Source organism: Lissotriton helveticus, chromosome 6 (genome assembly GCF_964261635.1).
Source record: "Lissotriton helveticus chromosome 6, aLisHel1.1, whole genome shotgun sequence".
NCBI classification, from domain to species: Eukaryota; Metazoa; Chordata; class Amphibia; order Caudata; family Salamandridae; genus Lissotriton; species Lissotriton helveticus.
In genome coordinates this window covers 163,579,900-163,598,068 of record NC_136067.1, presented here as the reverse complement: position 1 = coordinate 163,598,068, position 18,169 = coordinate 163,579,900, and the positions used below count along the sequence as shown (strand labels likewise).

At 49.5% G+C, this 18,169-nt stretch overlaps 1 protein-coding gene and 1 long non-coding RNA gene across 2 annotated transcripts in view; one reads left to right on the top strand and one right to left on the bottom strand.

The window, feature by feature from the left end:
* C6H8orf74 (chromosome 6 C8orf74 homolog) overlaps positions 1–18,169 on the bottom strand; it is a 2,015,860-nt gene that overhangs the window by 1,232,438 nt on the left and 765,253 nt on the right. The gene's annotated exons all lie outside the window — the stretch shown is intronic.
* The window catches only part of LOC144762387 (uncharacterized), a 609,729-nt gene that overhangs the window by 494,925 nt on the left and 96,635 nt on the right, over positions 1–18,169 (top strand). The gene's annotated exons all lie outside the window — the stretch shown is intronic.

The window sequence follows — 18,169 nt, the reverse complement described above, 5'->3', positions numbered from 1 at the left end:
ACTGGGCCAGGGACAGACTAATTTGCATGTAGCCAGGTTCTGAACTGGGATGGTGTAGTGAGCTAAAAAACGGTGATGGATCAAGCCCTGATCTTTTGACTGGGTATGAGTGTTCTGTTTAATTCAGATGCTCTGTCCATCACCACCCCCTTTTCTGAATCGTTTTGGCCACTATAGGAGTGGCAGGGTATACTCAGATGTGAGTCCCTTGCTCACTGCACCATCAGGATTCAAGCAAGCCGGGCCGAAGACGGCTGCAATGCCAGAAACCGTTCCCCGGAAGCTTGTTTCCTTTCCAGTAAAGAATTGGCTGGGTAGTTTGGTCTGCCCTGTTCCCATGATGCACTGGGCCAGGGACAGACTAATTTGCATGTAGCAAGGTTCTGAACTGGGATGGTGTAGTGAGTTAAAAAACGGTGATGGATCAAGCCCTGATCTTTTGACTGGGTATGAGTGTTCTGTTTAAATCAGATGCTCTGTCCATCACCACCCCCTTTTCTAAATCGTTTTGGCCACTATAGGAGTGGCAGGGTATACTCAGATGTGAGTCCCTTGCTCACTGCACCATCAGGATTCAAGCAAGCCGGGCCGAAGACGGCTGCAATGCCAGAAACCGGTCCCCGGAAGCTTGTTTCCTTTCCAGTAAAGAATTGGCTTGGTAGTTTGGTCTGCCCTGTTCCCATGAGTCACTGGGCCAGGGACAGACTAATTTGCATGTAGCCAGGTTCTGAACTGGGATGGTGTAGTGAGCTAAAAAAAGGTGATGGATCAAGCCCTGATCTTTTGACTGGGTATGAGTGTTCTGTTTAATTCAGATGCTCTGTCCATCACCACCCCCTTTTCTGAATCGTTTTGGCCACTATAGGAGTGGCAGGGTATACTCAGATGTGAGTCCCTTGCTCACTGCACCATCAGGATTCAAGCAAGCCGGGCCGAAGACGGCTGCAATACCAGAAACCGGTCCCCGGAAGCTTGTTTCCTTTCCAGTAAAGAATTGGCTTGGTAGTTTGGTCTGCCCTGTTCCCATGATGCACTGGGCCAGGGACAGACTAATTTGCATGTAGCCAGGTTCTGAACTGGGATGGTGTAGTGAGCTACAAAACGGTGATGGATCAAGCCCTGATCTTTTGACTGGGTATGAGTGTTCTGTTTAATTCAGATGCTCTGTCCATCACCACACCCTTTTCTGAATCGTTTTGGCCACTATAGGAGTGGCAGGGTATACTCAGATGTGAGTCCCTTGCTCACTGCACCATCAGGATTCAAGCAAGCCGGGCCGAAGACGGCTGCAATGCCAGAAACCGGTCCCCGGAAGCTTGTTTCCTTTCCAGTAAAGAATTGGCTTGGTAGTTTGGTCTGCCCTGTTCCCATGATGCACTGGGCCAGGGACAGACTAATTTGCATGTAGCCAGGTTCTGAACTGGGATGGTGTAGTGAGCTAAAAAACGGTGATGGATCAAGCCCTGATCTTTTGACTGGGTATGAGTGTTCTGTTTAATTCAGATGCTCTGTCCATCACCACCCCCTTTTCTGAATCGTTTTGGCCACTATAGGAGTGGCAGGGTATACTCAGATGTGAGTCCCTTGCTCACTGCACCATCAGGATTCAAGCAAGCCGGGCGGAAGACGGCTGCAATGCCAGAAACCGGTCCCCGGAAGCTTGTTTCCTTTCCAGTAAAGAATTTGCTTGGTAGTTTGGTCTGCCCTGTTCCCATGATGCACTGGGCCAGGGACAGACTAATTTGCATGTAGCCAGGTTCTGAACTGGGATGGTGTAGTGAGCTAAAAAACGGTGATGGATCAAGCCCTGATCTTTTGACTGGGTATGAGTGTTCTGTTTAATTCAGATGCTCTGTCCATCACCACCCCCTTTTCTGAATCGTTTTGGCCACTATAGGAGTTGCAGGGTATACTCAGATGTGAGTCCCTTGCTCACTGCACCATCAGGATACAAGCAAGCTGGCCAAAGACGGCTGCAATGCCAGAAACCGGTCCCCGGAAGCTTGTTTCCTTTCCAGTAAAGAATTGGCTTGGTAGTTTGGTCTGCCCTGTTCCCATGATGCACTGGGCCAGGGACAGACTAATTTGCATTTAGCCAGGTTCTGAACTGGGATGGTGTAGTGAGCAAAAAAACGGTGATGGATCAAGCCCTGATCTTTTGACTGGGTATGAGTGTTCTGTTTAATTCAGATGCTCTGTCCATCACCACCCCCTTTTCTGAATCGTTTTGGCCACTATAGGAGAGGCAGGGTATACTCAGATGTGAGTCCCTTGCTCACTGCACCATCAGGATTCAAGCAAGCAAGACGGCTGCAATGCCAGAAACCGGTCCCCGGAAGCTTGTTTCCTTTCCAGTAAAGAATAGGCTTGGTAGTTTGGTCTGCCCTGTTCCCATGATGCACTGGGCCAGGGACAGGCTAATTTGCATGTAGCCAGGTTCTGAACTGGGATGGTGTAGTGAGCTAAAAAACGGTGATGGATCAAGCCCTGATCTTTTGACTGGGTATGAGTGTTCTGTTTAATTCAGATGCTCTGTACATCACCACCCCCTTTTCTGAATCGTTTTGGCCACTATAGGAGTGGCAGGGTATGCTCAGATGTGAGTCCCTTGCTCACTACACCATCAGGATTCAAGCAAGCCGGGCCGAAGACGGCTGCAATGCCAGAAACCGGTCCCCGGAAGCTTGTTTCCTTTCCAGTAACGAATTGGCTTGGTAGTTTGGTCAGCCCTGTTCCCATGATGCACTGGGCCAGGGACAGACTAATTTGCATGTAGCCAGGTTCTGAACTGGGATGGTGTAGTGAGCTAAAAAACGGTGATGGATCAAGCCCTGATCTTTTGACTGGGTATGAGTGTTCTGTTTAATTCAGATGCTCTGTCCATCACCACCCCCTTTTCTGAATCGTTTTGGCCACTATAGGAGTGGCAGGGTATACTCAGATGTGAGTCCTTTGCTCACTGCACCATCAGGATTCAAGTAAGCCGGGCCGAAGACGGCTGCAATGCCAGAAACCGGTCCCCGGAAGCTTGTTTCCTTTCCAGTTAAGAATTGGCTTGTTAGTTTGGTCTGCCCTGTTCCCATGATGCACTGGGCCAGGGACAGACTAATTTGCATGTAGCCAGGTTCTGAACTGGGATGGTGTAGTGAGCTAAAAAACGGTGATGGATCAAGCCCAGATCTTTTGACTGGGTATGAGTGTTCTGTTTAATTCAGATGCTCTGTCCATCACCACCCCCTTTTCTGAATCGTTTTGGCCACTATAGGAGTGGCAGGGTATACTCAGATGTGAGTCCCTTGCTCACTGCACCATCAGGATTCAAGCAAGCCGGGCCGAAGACGGCTGCAATGCCAGAAACCGGTCCCCGGAAGCTTGTTTCCTTTCCAGTAAAGAATTGGCTTGGTAGTTTGGTCTGCCCTGTTCCCATGATGCACTGGGCCAGGGACAGACTAATTTGCATGTAGCCAGGTTCTGAACTGGGATGGTGTAGTGAGCTAAAAAACGGTGATGGATCAAGCCCTGATCTTTTGACTGGGTATGAGTGTTCTGTTTAATTCAGATGCTCTGTCCATCACCACCCCCTTTTCTGAATCGTTTTGGCCACTATAGGAGTGGCAGGGTATACTCAGATGTGAGTCCCTTGCTCACTGCACCATCAGGATTCAAGCAAGCCGGGCTGAAGACGGCTGCAATGCCAGAAACCGGTCCCCGGAAGCTTGTTTCCTTTCCAGTAAAGAATTGGCTTGGTAGTTTGGTCTGCCCTGTTCCCATGATGCACTGGGCCAGGGACAGGCTAATTTGCATGTAGCCAGGTTCTGAACTGGGATGGTGTAGTGAGCTAAAAAACGGTGATGGATCAAGCCCTGATCTTTTGACTGGGTATGAGTGTTCTGTTTAATTCAGATGCTCTGTCCATCACCACCCCCTTTTCTGAATCGTTTTGGCCACTATAGGAGTGGCAGGGTATACTCAGATGTGAGTCCCTTGCTCACTGCACCATCAGGATTCAAGCAAGCCGGGCCGAAGACGGCTGCAATGCCAGAAACCGTTCCCCGGAACCTTGTTTCCTTTCCAGTAAAGAATTGGCTGGGTAGTTTGGTCTGCCCTGTTCCCATGATGCACTGGGCCAGGGACAGACTAATTTGCATGTAGCCAGGTTCTGAACTGGGATGGTGTAGTGAGTTAAAAAACGGTGATGGATCAAGCCCTGATCTTTTGACTGGGTATGAGTGTTCTGTTTAAATCAGATGCTCTGTCCATCACCACCCCCTTTTCTAAATCGTTTTGGCCACTATAGGAGTGGCAGGGTATACTCAGATGTGAGTCCCTTGCTCACTGCACCATCAGGATTCAAGCAAGCCGGGCCGAAGACGGCTGCAATGCCAGAAACCGGTCCCCGGAAGCTTGTTTCCTTTCCAGTAAAGAATTGGCTTGGTAGTTTGGTCTGCCCTGTTCCCATGAGTCACTGGGCCAGGGACAGACTAATTTGCATGTAGCCAGGTTCTGAACTGGGATGGTGTAGTGAGCTAAAAAAAGGTGATGGATCAAGCCCTGATCTTTTGACTGGGTATGAGTGTTCTGTTTAATTCAGATGCTCTGTCCATCACCACCCCCTTTTCTGAATCGTTTTGGCCACTATAGGAGTGGCAGGGTATACTCAGATGTGAGTCCCTTGCTCACTGCACCATCAGGATTCAAGCAAGCCAGGCCGAAGACGGCTGCAATACCAGAAACCGGTCCCCGGAAGCTTGTTTCCTTTCCAGTAAAGAATTGGCTTGGTAGTTTGGTCTGCCCTGTTCCCATGATGCACTGGGCCAGGGACAGACTAATTTGCATGTAGCCAGGTTCTGAACTGGGATGGTGTAGTGAGCTAAAAAACGGTGATGGATCAAACCCTGATCTTTTGACTGGGTATGAGTGTTCTGTTTAATTCAGATGCTCTGTCAATCACCCCCCCCTTTTCTGAATCGTTTTGGCCACTATAGGAGTGGCAGGGTATACTCAGATGTGAGTCCCTTGCTCACTACACCATCAGGATTCAAGCAAGCCGGGCCGAAGACGGCTGCAATGCCAGAAACCGGTCCCCGGAAGCTTGTTTCCTTTCCAGTAACGAATTGGCTTGGTAGTTTGGTCTGCCCTGTTCCCATAATGCACTGGGCCAGGGACAGACTAATTTGCATGTAGCCAGGTTCTGAACTGGGATGGTGTAGTGAGCTAAAAAACGGTGATGGATCAAGCCCTGATCTTTTGACTGGGTATGAGTGTTCTGTTTAATTCAGATGCTCTGTCCATCACCACCCCCTTTTCTGAATCGTTTTGGCCACTATAGGAGTGGCAGGGTATACTCAGATGTGAGTCCCTTCTCACTGCACCATCAGGATTCAAGCAAGCCGGCCGAAGACGGCTGCAATGCCAGAAACCAGTCCCCGGAAGCTTGTTTCCTTTCCAGTAAAGAATTGGCTTGGTAGTTTGGTCTGCCCTGTTCCCATGATGCACTGGGCCAGGGACAGACTAATTTGCATGTAGCCAGGTTCTGAACTGGGATGGTGTAGTGAGCTAAAAAACGGTGATGGATCAAGCCCTGATCTTTTGACTGGGTATGAGTGTTCTGTTTAATTCAGATGCTCTGTCCATCACCACCCCCTTTTCTGAATCGTTTTGGCCACTATAGGAGTGGATGGGTATACTCAGATGTGAGTCCCTTGCTCACTGCACCATCAGGATTCAAGCAAGCCAGGCCGAAGACGGCTGCAATGCCAGAAACCGTTCCCCGGAAGCTTGTTTCCTTTCCAGTAAAGAATTGGCTGGGTAGTTTGGTCTGCCCTGTTCCCATGATGCACTGGGCCAGGGACAGACTAATTTGCATGTAGCCAGGTTCTGAACTGGGATGGTGTAGTGAGTTAAAAAACAGTGATGGATCAAGCCCTGATCTTTTGACTGGGTATGAGTGTTCTGTTTAAATCAGATGCTCTGTCCATCACCACCCCCTTTTCTAAATCGTTTTGGCCACTATAGGAGTGGCAGGGTATACTCAGATGTGAGTCCCTTGCTCACTGCACCATCAGGATTCAAGCAAGCCGGGCCGAAGACGGCTGCAATGCCAGAAACCGGTCCCCGGAAGCTTGTTTCCTTTCCAGTAAAGAATTGGCTTGGTAGTTTGGTCTGCCCTGTTCCCATGAGTCACTGGGCCAGGGACAGACTAATTTGCATGTAGCCAGGTTCTGAACTGGGATGGTGTAGTGAGCTAAAAAAAGGTGATGGATCAAGCCCTGATCTTTTGACTGGGTATGAGTGTTCTGTTTAATTCAGATGCTCTGTCCATCACCACCCCCTTTTCTGAATCGTTTTGGCCACTATAGGAGTGGCAGGGTATACTCAGATGTGAGTCCCTTGCTAACTGCACCATCAGGATTCAAGCAAGCCGGGCCGAAGACGGCTGCAATACCAGAAACCGGTCCCCGGAAGCTTGTTTCCTTTCCAGTAAAGAATTGACTTGGTAGTTTGGTCTGCCCTGTTCCCATGATGCACTGGGCCAGGGACAGACTAATTTGCATGTAGCCAGGTTCTGAACTGGGATGGTGTACTGAGCTAAAAAACGGTGATGGATCAAGCCCTGATCTTTTGACTGGGTATGAGTGTTCTGTTTAATTCAGATGCTCTGTCCATCACCACCCCCTTTTCTGAATCGTTTTGGCCACTATAGGAGTGGCAGGGTATACTCAGATGTGAGTCCCTTGCTCACTGCACCATCAGGATTCAAGCAAGCCGGGCCGAAGACGGCTGCAATGCCAGAAACCGGTCCCCGGAAGCTTGTTTCCTTTCCAGTAAAGATTTGGCTTGGTAGTTTGGTCTGCCCTGTTCCCATGATGCACTGGGCCAGGGACAGACTAATTTGCATGTAGCCAGGTTCTGAACTGGGATGGTGTAGTGAGCTAAAAAACGGTGATGGATCAAGCCCTGATCTTTTGACTGGGTATGAGTGTTCTGTTTAATTCAGATGCTCTGTCCATCACCACCCCCTTTTCTGAATCGTTTTGGCCACTATAGGAGTGGCAGGGTATACTCAGATGTGAGTCCCTTGCTCACTGCACCATCAGGATTCAAGCAAGCCGGGCGGAAGACGGCTGCAATGCCAGAAACCGGACCCCGGAAGCTTGTTTCCTTTCCAGTAAAGAATTTGCTTGGTAGTTTGGTCTGCCCGGTTCCCATGATGCACTGGGCCAGGGACAGACTAATTTGCATGTAGCCAGGTTCTGAACTGGGATGGTGTAGTGAGCTAAAAAACGGTGATGGATCAAGCCCTGATCTTTTGACTGGGCATGAGTGTTCTGTTTAATTCAGATGCTCTGTCCATCACCACCCCCTTTTCTGAATCGTTTTGGCCACTATAGGAGTTGCAGGGTATACTCAGATGTGAGTCCCTTGCTCACTGCACCATCAGGATACAAGCAAGCTGGCCGAAGACGGCTGCAATGCCAGAAACCGGTCCCCGGAAGCTTGTTTCCTTTCCAGTAAAGAATTGGCTTGGTAGTTTGGTCTGCCCTGTTCCCATGATGCACTGGGCCAGGGACAGACTAATTTGCATGTAGCCAGGTTCTGAACTGGGATGGTGTAGTGAGCTAAAAAACGGTGATGGATCAAGCCCTGATCTTTTGACTGGGTATGAGTGTTCTGTTTAATTCAGATGCTCTGTCCATCACCACCCCGTTTTCTGAATCGTTTTGGCCACTATAGGAGAGGCAGGGTATACTCAGATGTGAGTCCCTTGCTCACTGCACCATCAGGATTCAAGCAAGCAAGACGGCTGCAATGCCAGAAACCGGTCCCCGGAAGCTTGTTTCCTTTCCAGTAAAGAATAGGCTTGGTAGTTTGGTCTGCCCTGTTCCCATGATGCACTGGGCCAGGGACAGGCTAATTTGCATGTAGCCAGGTTCTGAACTGGGATGGTGTAGTGAGCTAAAAAACGGTGATGGATCAAGCCCTGATCTTTTGACTGGGTATGAGTGTTCTGTTTAATTCAGATGCTCTGTCCATCACCACCCCCTTTTCTGAATCGTTTTGGCCACTATAGGAGTGGCAGGGTATACTCAGATGTGAGTCCCTTGCTCACTACACCATCAGGATTCAAGCAAGCCGGGCCGAAGACGGCTGCAATGCCAGAAACCGGTCCCCGGAAGCTTGTTTCCTTTCCAGTAACGAATTGGCTTGGTAGTTTGGTCAGCCCTGTTCCCATGATGCACTGGGCCAGGGACAGACTAATTTGCATGTAGCCAGGTTCTGAACTGGGATGGTGTAGTGAGCTAAAAAACGGTGATGGATCAAGCCCTGATCTTTTGACTGGGTATGAGTGTTCTGTTTAATTCAGATGCTCTGTCCATCACCACCCCCTTTTCTGAATCGTTTTGGCCACTATAGGAGTGGCAGGGTATACTCAGATGTGAGTCCTTTGCTCACTGCACCATCAGGATTCAAGTAAGCCGGGCCGAAGACGGCTGCAATGCCAGAAACCGGTCCCCGGAAGCTTGTTTCCTTTCCAGTTAAGAATTGGCTTGTTAGTTTGGTCTGCCCTGTTCCCATGATGCACTGGGCCAGGGACAGACTAATTTGCATGTAGCCAGGTTCTGAACTGGGATGGTGTAGTGAGCTAAAAAACGGTGATGGATCAAGCCCAGATCTTTTGACTGGGTATGAGTGTTCTGTTTAATTCAGATGCTCTGTCCATCACCACCCCCTTTTCTGAATCGTTTTGGCCACTATAGGAGTGGCAGGGTATACTCAGATGTGAGTCCCTTGCTCACTGCACCATCAGGATTCAAGCAAGCCGGGCCGAAGACGGCTGCAATGCCAGAAACCGGTCCCCGGAAGCTTGTTTCCTTTCCAGTAAAGAATTGGCTTGGTAGTTTGGTCTGCCCTGTTCCCATGATGCACTGGGCCAGGGACAGACTAATTTGCATGTAGCCAGGTTCTGAACTGGGATGGTGTAGTGAGCTAAAAAACGGTGATGGATCAAGCCCTGATCTTTTGACTGGGTATGAGTGTTCTGTTTAATTCAGATGCTCTGTCCATCACCACCCCCTTTTCTGAATCGTTTTGGCCACTATAGGAGTGGATGGGTATACTCAGATGTGAGTCCCTTGCTCACTGCACCATCAGGATTCAAGCAAGCCAGGCCGAAGACGGCTGCAATGCCAGAAACCGTTCCCCGGAAGCTTGTTTCCTTTCCAGTAAAGAATTGGCTGGGTAGTTTGGTCTGCCCTGTTCCCATGATGCACTGGGCCAGGGACAGACTAATTTGCATGTAGCCAGGTTCTGAACTGGGATGGTGTAGTGAGTTAAAAAACAGTGATGGATCAAGCCCTGATCTTTTGACTGGGTATGAGTGTTCTGTTTAAATCAGATGCTCTGTCCATCACCACCCCCTTTTCTAAATCGTTTTGGCCACTATAGGAGTGGCAGGGTATACTCAGATGTGAGTCCCTTGCTCACTGCACCATCAGGATTCAAGCAAGCCGGGCCGAAGACGGCTGCAATGCCAGAAACCGGTCCCCGGAAGCTTGTTTCCTTTCCAGTAAAGAATTGGCTTGGTAGTTTGGTCTGCCCTGTTCCCATGAGTCACTGGGCCAGGGACAGACTAATTTGCATGTAGCCAGGTTCTGAACTGGGATGGTGTAGTGAGCTAAAAAAAGGTGATGGATCAAGCCCTGATCTTTTGACTGGGTATGAGTGTTCTGTTTAATTCAGATGCTCTGTCCATCACCACCCCCTTTTCTGAATCGTTTTGGCCACTATAGGAGTGGCAGGGTATACTCAGATGTGAGTCCCTTGCTAACTGCACCATCAGGATTCAAGCAAGCCGGGCCGAAGACGGCTGCAATACCAGAAACCGGTCCCCGGAAGCTTGTTTCCTTTCCAGTAAAGAATTGACTTGGTAGTTTGGTCTGCCCTGTTCCCATGATGCACTGGGCCAGGGACAGACTAATTTGCATGTAGCCAGGTTCTGAACTGGGATGGTGTACTGAGCTAAAAAACGGTGATGGATCAAGCCCTGATCTTTTGACTGGGTATGAGTGTTCTGTTTAATTCAGATGCTCTGTCCATCACCACCCCCTTTTCTGAATCGTTTTGGCCACTATAGGAGTGGCAGGGTATACTCAGATGTGAGTCCCTTGCTCACTGCACCATCAGGATTCAAGCAAGCCGGGCCGAAGACGGCTGCAATGCCAGAAACCGGTCCCCGGAAGCTTGTTTCCTTTCCAGTAAAGAATTGGCTTGGTAGTTTGGTCTGCCCTGTTCCCATGATGCACTGGGCCAGGGACAGACTAATTTGCATGTAGCCAGGTTCTGAACTGGGATGGTGTAGTGAGCTAAAAAACGGTGATGGATCAAGCCCTGATCTTTTGACTGGGTATGAGTGTTCTGTTTAATTCAGATGCTCTGTCCATCACCACCCCCTTTTCTGAATCGTTTTGGCCACTATAGGAGTGGCAGGGTATACTCAGATGTGAGTCCCTTGCTCACTGCACCATCAGGATTCAAGCAAGCCGGGCGGAAGACGGCTGCAATGCCAGAAACCGGACCCCGGAAGCTTGTTTCCTTTCCAGTAAAGAATTTGCTTGGTAGTTTGGTCTGCCCGGTTCCCATGATGCACTGGGCCAGGGACAGACTAATTTGCATGTAGCCAGGTTCTGAACTGGGATGGTGTAGTGAGCTAAAAAACGGTGATGGATCAAGCCCTGATCTTTTGACTGGGCATGAGTGTTCTGTTTAATTCAGATGCTCTGTCCATCACCACCCCCTTTTCTGAATCGTTTTGGCCACTATAGGAGTTGCAGGGTATACTCAGATGTGAGTCCCTTGCTCACTGCACCATCAGGATACAAGCAAGCTGGCCGAAGACGGCTGCAATGCCAGAAACCGGTCCCCGGAAGCTTGTTTCCTTTCCAGTAAAGAATTGGCTTGGTAGTTTGGTCTGCCCTGTTCCCATGATGCACTGGGCCAGGGACAGACTAATTTGCATGTAGCCAGGTTCTGAACTGGGATGGTGTAGTGAGCTAAAAAACGGTGATGGATCAAGCCCTGATCTTTTGACTGGGTATGAGTGTTCTGTTTAATTCAGATGCTCTGTCCATCACCACCCCGTTTTCTGAATCGTTTTGGCCACTATAGGAGAGGCAGGGTATACTCAGATGTGAGTCCCTTGCTCACTGCACCATCAGGATTCAAGCAAGCAAGACGGCTGCAATGCCAGAAACCGGTCCCCGGAAGCTTGTTTCCTTTCCAGTAAAGAATAGGCTTGGTAGTTTGGTCTGCCCTGTTCCCATGATGCACTGGGCCAGGGACAGGCTAATTTGCATGTAGCCAGGTTCTGAACTGGGATGGTGTAGTGAGCTAAAAAACGGTGATGGATCAAGCCCTGATCTTTTGACTGGGTATGAGTGTTCTGTTTAATTCAGATGCTCTGTCCATCACCACCCCCTTTTCTGAATCGTTTTGGCCACTATAGGAGTGGCAGGGTATACTCAGATGTGAGTCCCTTGCTCACTACACCATCAGGATTCAAGCAAGCCGGTCCGAAGACGGCTGCAATGCCAGAAACCGGTCCCCGGAAGCTTGTTTCCTTTCCAGTAACGAATTGGCTTGGTAGTTTGGTCAGCCCTGTTCCCATGATGCACTGGGCCAGGGACAGACTAATTTGCATGTAGCCAGGTTCTGAACTGGGATGGTGTAGTGAGCTAAAAAACGGTGATGGATCAAGCCCTGATCTTTTGACTGGGTATGAGTGTTCTGTTTAATTCAGATGCTCTGTCCATCACCACCCCCTTTTCTGAATCGTTTTGGCCACTATAGGAGTGGCAGGGTATACTCAGATGTGAGTCCTTTGCTCACTGCACCATCAGGATTCAAGTAAGCCGGGCCGAAGACGGCTGCAATGCCAGAAACCGGTCCCCGGAAGCTTGTTTCCTTTCCAGTAAAGAATTGGCTTGGTAGTTTGGTCTGCCCTGTTCCCATGATGCACTGGGCCAGGGACAGACTAATTTGCATGTAGCCAGGTTCTGAACTGGGATGGTGTAGTGAGCTAAAAAACGGTGATGGATCAAGCCCTGATCTTTTGACTGGGTATGAGTGTTCTGTTTAATTCAGATGCTCTGTCCATCACCACCCCGTTTTCTGAATCGTTTTGGCCACTATAGGAGAGGCAGGGTATACTCAGATGTGAGTCCCTTGCTCACTGCACCATCAGGATTCAAGCAAGCAAGACGGCTGCAATGCCAGAAACCGGTCCCCGGAAGCTTGTTTCCTTTCCAGTAAAGAATAGGCTTGGTAGTTTGGTCTGCCCTGTTCCCATGATGCACTGGGCCAGGGACAGGCTAATTTGCATGTAGCCAGGTTCTGAACTGGGATGGTGTAGTGAGCTAAAAAACGGTGATGGATCAAGCCCTGATCTTTTGACTGGGTATGAGTGTTCTGTTTAATTCAGATGCTCTGTCCATCACCACCCCCTTTTCTGAATCGTTTTGGCCACTATAGGAGTGGCAGGGTATACTCAGATGTGAGTCCCTTGCTCACTACACCATCAGGATTCAAGCAAGCCGGGCCGAAGACGGCTGCAATGCCAGAAACCGGTCCCCGGAAGCTTGTTTCCTTTCCAGTAACGAATTGGCTTGGTAGTTTGGTCAGCCCTGTTCCCATGATGCACTGGGCCAGGGACAGACTAATTTGCATGTAGCCAGGTTCTGAACTGGGATGGTGTAGTGAGCTAAAAAACGGTGATGGATCAAGCCCTGATCTTTTGACTGGGTATGAGTGTTCTGTTTAATTCAGATGCTCTGTCCATCACCACCCCCTTTTCTGAATCGTTTTGGCCACTATAGGAGTGGCAGGGTATACTCAGATGTGAGTCCTTTGCTCACTGCACCATCAGGATTCAAGTAAGCCGGGCCGAAGACGGCTGCAATGCCAGAAACCGGTCCCCGGAAGCTTGTTTCCTTTCCAGTTAAGAATTGGCTTGTTAGTTTGGTCTGCCCTGTTCCCATGATGCACTGGGCCAGGGACAGACTAATTTGCATGTAGCCAGGTTCTGAACTGGGATGGTGTAGTGAGCTAAAAAACGGTGATGGATCAAGCCCAGATCTTTTGACTGGGTATGAGTGTTCTGTTTAATTCAGATGCTCTGTCCATCACCACCCCCTTTTCTGAATCGTTTTGGCCACTATAGGAGTGGCAGGGTATACTCAGATGTGAGTCCCTTGCTCACTGCACCATCAGGATTCAAGCAAGCCGGGCCGAAGACGGCTGCAATGCCAGAAACCGGTCCCCGGAAGCTTGTTTCCTTTCCAGTAAAGAATTGGCTTGGTAGTTTGGTCTGCCCTGTTCCCATGATGCACTGGGCCAGGGACAGACTAATTTGCATGTAGCCAGGTTCTGAACTGGGATGGTGTAGTGAGCTAAAAAACGGTGATGGATCAAGCCCTGATCTTTTGACTGGGTATGAGTGTTCTGTTTAATTCAGATGCTCTGTCCATCACCACCCCCTTTTCTGAATCGTTTTGGCCACTATAGGAGTGGCAGGGTATACTCAGATGTGAGTCCCTTGCTCACTGCACCATCAGGATTCAAGCAAGCCGGGCTGAAGACGGCTGCAATGCCAGAAACCGGTCCCCGGAAGCTTGTTTCCTTTCCAGTAAAGAATTGGCTTGGTAGTTTGGTCTGCCCTGTTCCCATGATGCACTGGGCCAGGGACAGGCTAATTTGCATGTAGCCAGGTTCTGAACTGGGATGGTGTAGTGAGCTAAAAAACGGTGATGGATCAAGCCCTGATCTTTTGACTGGGTATGAGTGTTCTGTTTAATTCAGATGCTCTGTCCATCACCACCCCCTTTTCTGAATCGTTTTGGCCACTATAGGAGTGGCAGGGTATACTCAGATGTGAGTCCCTTGCTCACTGCACCATCAGGATTCAAGCAAGCCGGGCCGAAGACGGCTGCAATGCCAGAAACCGTTCCCCGGAAGCTTGTTTCCTTTCCAGTAAAGAATTGGCTGGGTAGTTTGGTCTGCCCTGTTCCCATGATGCACTGGGCCAGGGACAGACTAATTTGCATGTAGCCAGGTTCTGAACTGGGATGGTGTAGTGAGTTAAAAAACGGTGATGGATCAAGCCCTGATCTTTTGACTGGGTATGAGTGTTCTGTTTAAATCAGATGCTCTGTCCATCACCACCCCCTTTTCTAAATCGTTTTGGCCACTATAGGAGTGGCAGGGTATACTCAGATGTGAGTCCCTTGCTCACTGCACCATCAGGATTCAAGCAAGCCGGGCCGAAGACGGCTGCAATGCCAGAAACCGGTCCCCGGAAGCTTGTTTCCTTTCCAGTAAAGAATTGGCTTGGTAGTTTGGTCTGCCCTGTTCCCATGAGTCACTGGGCCAGGGACAGACTAATTTGCATGTAGCCAGGTTCTGAACTGGGATGGTGTAGTGAGCTAAAAAAAGGTGATGGATCAAGCCCTGATCTTTTGACTGGGTATGAGTGTTCTGTTTAATTCAGATGCTCTGTCCATCACCACCCCCTTTTCTGAATCGTTTTGGCCACTATAGGAGTGGCAGGGTATACTCAGATGTGAGTTCCTTGCTCACTGCACCATCAGGATTCAAGCAAGCCGGGCCGAAGACGGCTGCAATACCAGAAACCGGTCCCCGGAAGCTTGTTTCCTTTCCAGTAAAGAATTGGCTTGGTAGTTTGGTCTGCCCTGTTCCCATGATGCACTGGGCCAGGGACAGACTAATTTGCATGTAGCCAGGTTCTGAACTGGGATGGTGTAGTGAGCTACAAAACGGTGATGGATCAAGCCCTGATCTTTTGACTGGGTATGAGTGTTCTGTTTAATTCAGATGCTCTGTCCATCACCACACCCTTTTCTGAATCGTTTTGGCCACTATAGGAGTGGCAGGGTATACTCAGATGTGAGTCCCTTGCTCACTGCACCATCAGGATTCAAGCAAGCCGGGCCGAAGACGGCTGCAATGCCAGAAACCGGTCCCCGGAAGCTTGTTTCCTTTCCAGTAAAGAATTGGCTTGGTAGTTTGGTCTGCCCTGTTCCCATGATGCACTGGGCCAGGGACAGACTAATTTGCATGTAGCCAGGTTCTGAACTGGGATGGTGTAGTGAGCTAAAAAACGGTGATGGATCAAGCCCTGATCTTTTGACTGGGTATGAGTGTTCTGTTTAATTCAGATGCTCTGTCCATCACCACCCCCTTTTCTGAATCGTTTTGGCCACTATAGGAGTGGCAGGGTATACTCAGATGTGAGTCCCTTGCTCACTGCACCATCAGGATTCAAGCAAGCCGGGCGGAAGACGGCTGCAATGCCAGAAACCGGTCCCCGGAAGCTTGTTTCCTTTCCAGTAAAGAATTTGCTTGGTAGTTTGGTCTGCCCTGTTCCCATGATGCACTGGGCCAGGGACAGACTAATTTGCATGTAGCCAGGTTCTGAACTGGGATGGTGTAGTGAGCTAAAAAACGGTGATGGATCAAGCCCTGATCTTTTGACTGGGTATGAGTGTTCTGTTTAATTCAGATGCTCTGTCCATCACCACCCCCTTTTCTGAATCGTTTTGGCCACTATAGGAGTTGCAGGGTATACTCAGATGTGAGTCCCTTGCTCACTGCACCATCAGGATACAAGCAAGCTGGCCGAAGACGGCTGCAATGCCAGAAACCGGTCCCCGGAAGCTTGTTTCCTTTCCAGTAAAGAATTGGCTTGGTAGTTTGGTCTGCCCTGTTCCCATGATGCACTGGGCCAGGGACAGACTAATTTGCATTTAGCCAGGTTCTGAACTGGGATGGTGTAGTGAGCTAAAAAACGGTGATGGATCAAGCCCTGATCTTTTGACTGGGTATGAGTGTTCTGTTTAATTCAGATGCTCTGTCCATCACCACCCCCTTTTCTGAATCGTTTTGGCCACTATAGGAGAGGCAGGGTATACTCAGATGTGAGTCCCTTGCTCACTGCACCATCAGGATTCAAGCAAGCAAGACGGCTGCAATGCCAGAAACCGGTCCCCGGAAGCTTGTTTCCTTTCCAGTAAAGAATAGGCTTGGTAGTTTGGTCTGCCCTGTTCCCATGATGCACTGGGCCAAGGACAGACTAATTTGCATGTAGCCAGGTTCTGAACTGGGATGGTGTAGTGAGCTAAAAAAGGGTGATGGATCAAGCCCTGATCTTTTGACTGGGTATGAGTGTTCTGTTTAATTCGGATGCTCTGTCCATCACCACCCCCTTTTCTGAATCGTTTTGGCCACTATAGGAGTGGCAGGGTATACTCAGATGTGAGTCCCTTGCTCACTGTACCATCAGGATTCAAGCAAGCCGGGCCGAAAACGGCTGCAATGCCACAACCGGTCCCCGGAAGCTTGTTTCCTTTCCAGTAAAGAATTGGCTTGGTAGTTTGGTCTGCCCTGTTCCCATGATGCACTGGGCCAGGGACAGACTAATTTGCATGTAGCCAGGTTCTGAACTGGGATGGTGTAGTGAGCTAAAAAACGGTGATGGATCAAGCCCTGATCTTTTGACTGGGTATGAGTGTTCTGTTTAATTCGGATGCTCTGTCCATCACCACCCCCTTTTCTGAATCGTTTTGGCCACTATAGGAGTGGCAGGGTATACTCAGATGTGAGTCCCTTGCTCACTGCACCATCAGGATTCAAGCAAGCCGGGCCGAAGACGGCTGCAATGCCAGAAACCGGTCCCCGGAAGCTTGTTTCCTTTCCAGTAAAGAATTGGCTTGGTAGTTTGGTCTGCCCTGTTCCCATGATGCACTGGGCCAGGGACAGACTAATTTGCATGTAGCCAGGTTCTGAACTGGGATGGTGTAGTGAGCTAAAAAAAGGTGATGGATCAAGCCCTGATCTTTTGACTGGGTATGAGTGTTCTGTTTAATTCAGATGCTCTGTCCATCACCACCCCCTTTTCTGAATCGTTTTGGCCACTATAGGAGTGGCAGGGTATACTCAGATGTGAGTCCCTTGCTCACTGCACCATCAGGATTCAAGCAAGCCGGGCCGAAGACGGCTGCAATACCAGAAACCGGTCCCCGGAAGCTTGTTTCCTTTCCAGTAAAGAATTGGCTTGGTAGTTTGGTCTGCCCTGTTCCCATGATGCACTGGGCCAGGGACAGACTAATTTGCATGTAGCCAGGTTCTGAACTGGGATGGTGTAGTGAGCTACAAAACGGTGATGGATCAAGCCCTGATCTTTTGACTGGGTATGAGTGTTCTGTTTAATTCAGATGCTCTGTCCATCACCACACCCTTTTCTGAATCGTTTTGGCCACTATAGGAGTGGCAGGGTATACTCAGATGTGAGTCCCTTGCTCACTGCACCATCAGGATTCAAGCAAGCCGGGCCGAAGACGGCTGCAATGCCAGAAACCGGTCCCCGGAAGCTTGTTTCCTTTCCAGTAAAGAATTGGCTTGGTAGTTTGGTCTGCCCTGTTCCCATGATGCACTGGGCCAGGGACAGACTAATTTGCATGTAGCCAGGTTCTGAACTGGGATGGTGTAGTGAGCTAAAAAACGGTGATGGATCAAGCCCTGATCTTTTGACTGGGTATGAGTGTTCTGTTTAATTCAGATGCTCTGTCCATCACCACCCCCTTTTCTGAATCGTTTTGGCCACTATAGGAGTGGCAGGGTATACTCAGATGTGAGTCCCTTGCTCACTGCACCATCAGGATTCAAGCAAGCCGGGCGGAAGACGGCTGCAATGCCAGAAACCGGTCCCCGGAAGCTTGTTTCCTTTCCAGTAAAGAATTTGCTTGGTAGTTTGGTCTGCCCTGTTCCCATGATGCACTGGGCCAGGGACAGACTAATTTGCATGTAGCCAGGTTCTGAACTGGGATGGTGTAGTGAGCTAAAAAACGGTGATGGATCAAGCCCTGATCTTTTGACTGGGTATGAGTGTTCTGTTTAATTCAGATGCTCTGTCCATCACCACCCCCTTTTCTGAATCGTTTTGGCCACTATAGGAGTTGCAGGGTATACTCAGATGTGAGTCCCTTGCTCACTGCACCATCAGGATACAAGCAAGCTGGCCGAAGACGGCTGCAATGCCAGAAACCGGTCCCCGGAAGCTTGTTTCCTTTCCAGTAAAGAATTGGCTTGGTAGTTTGGT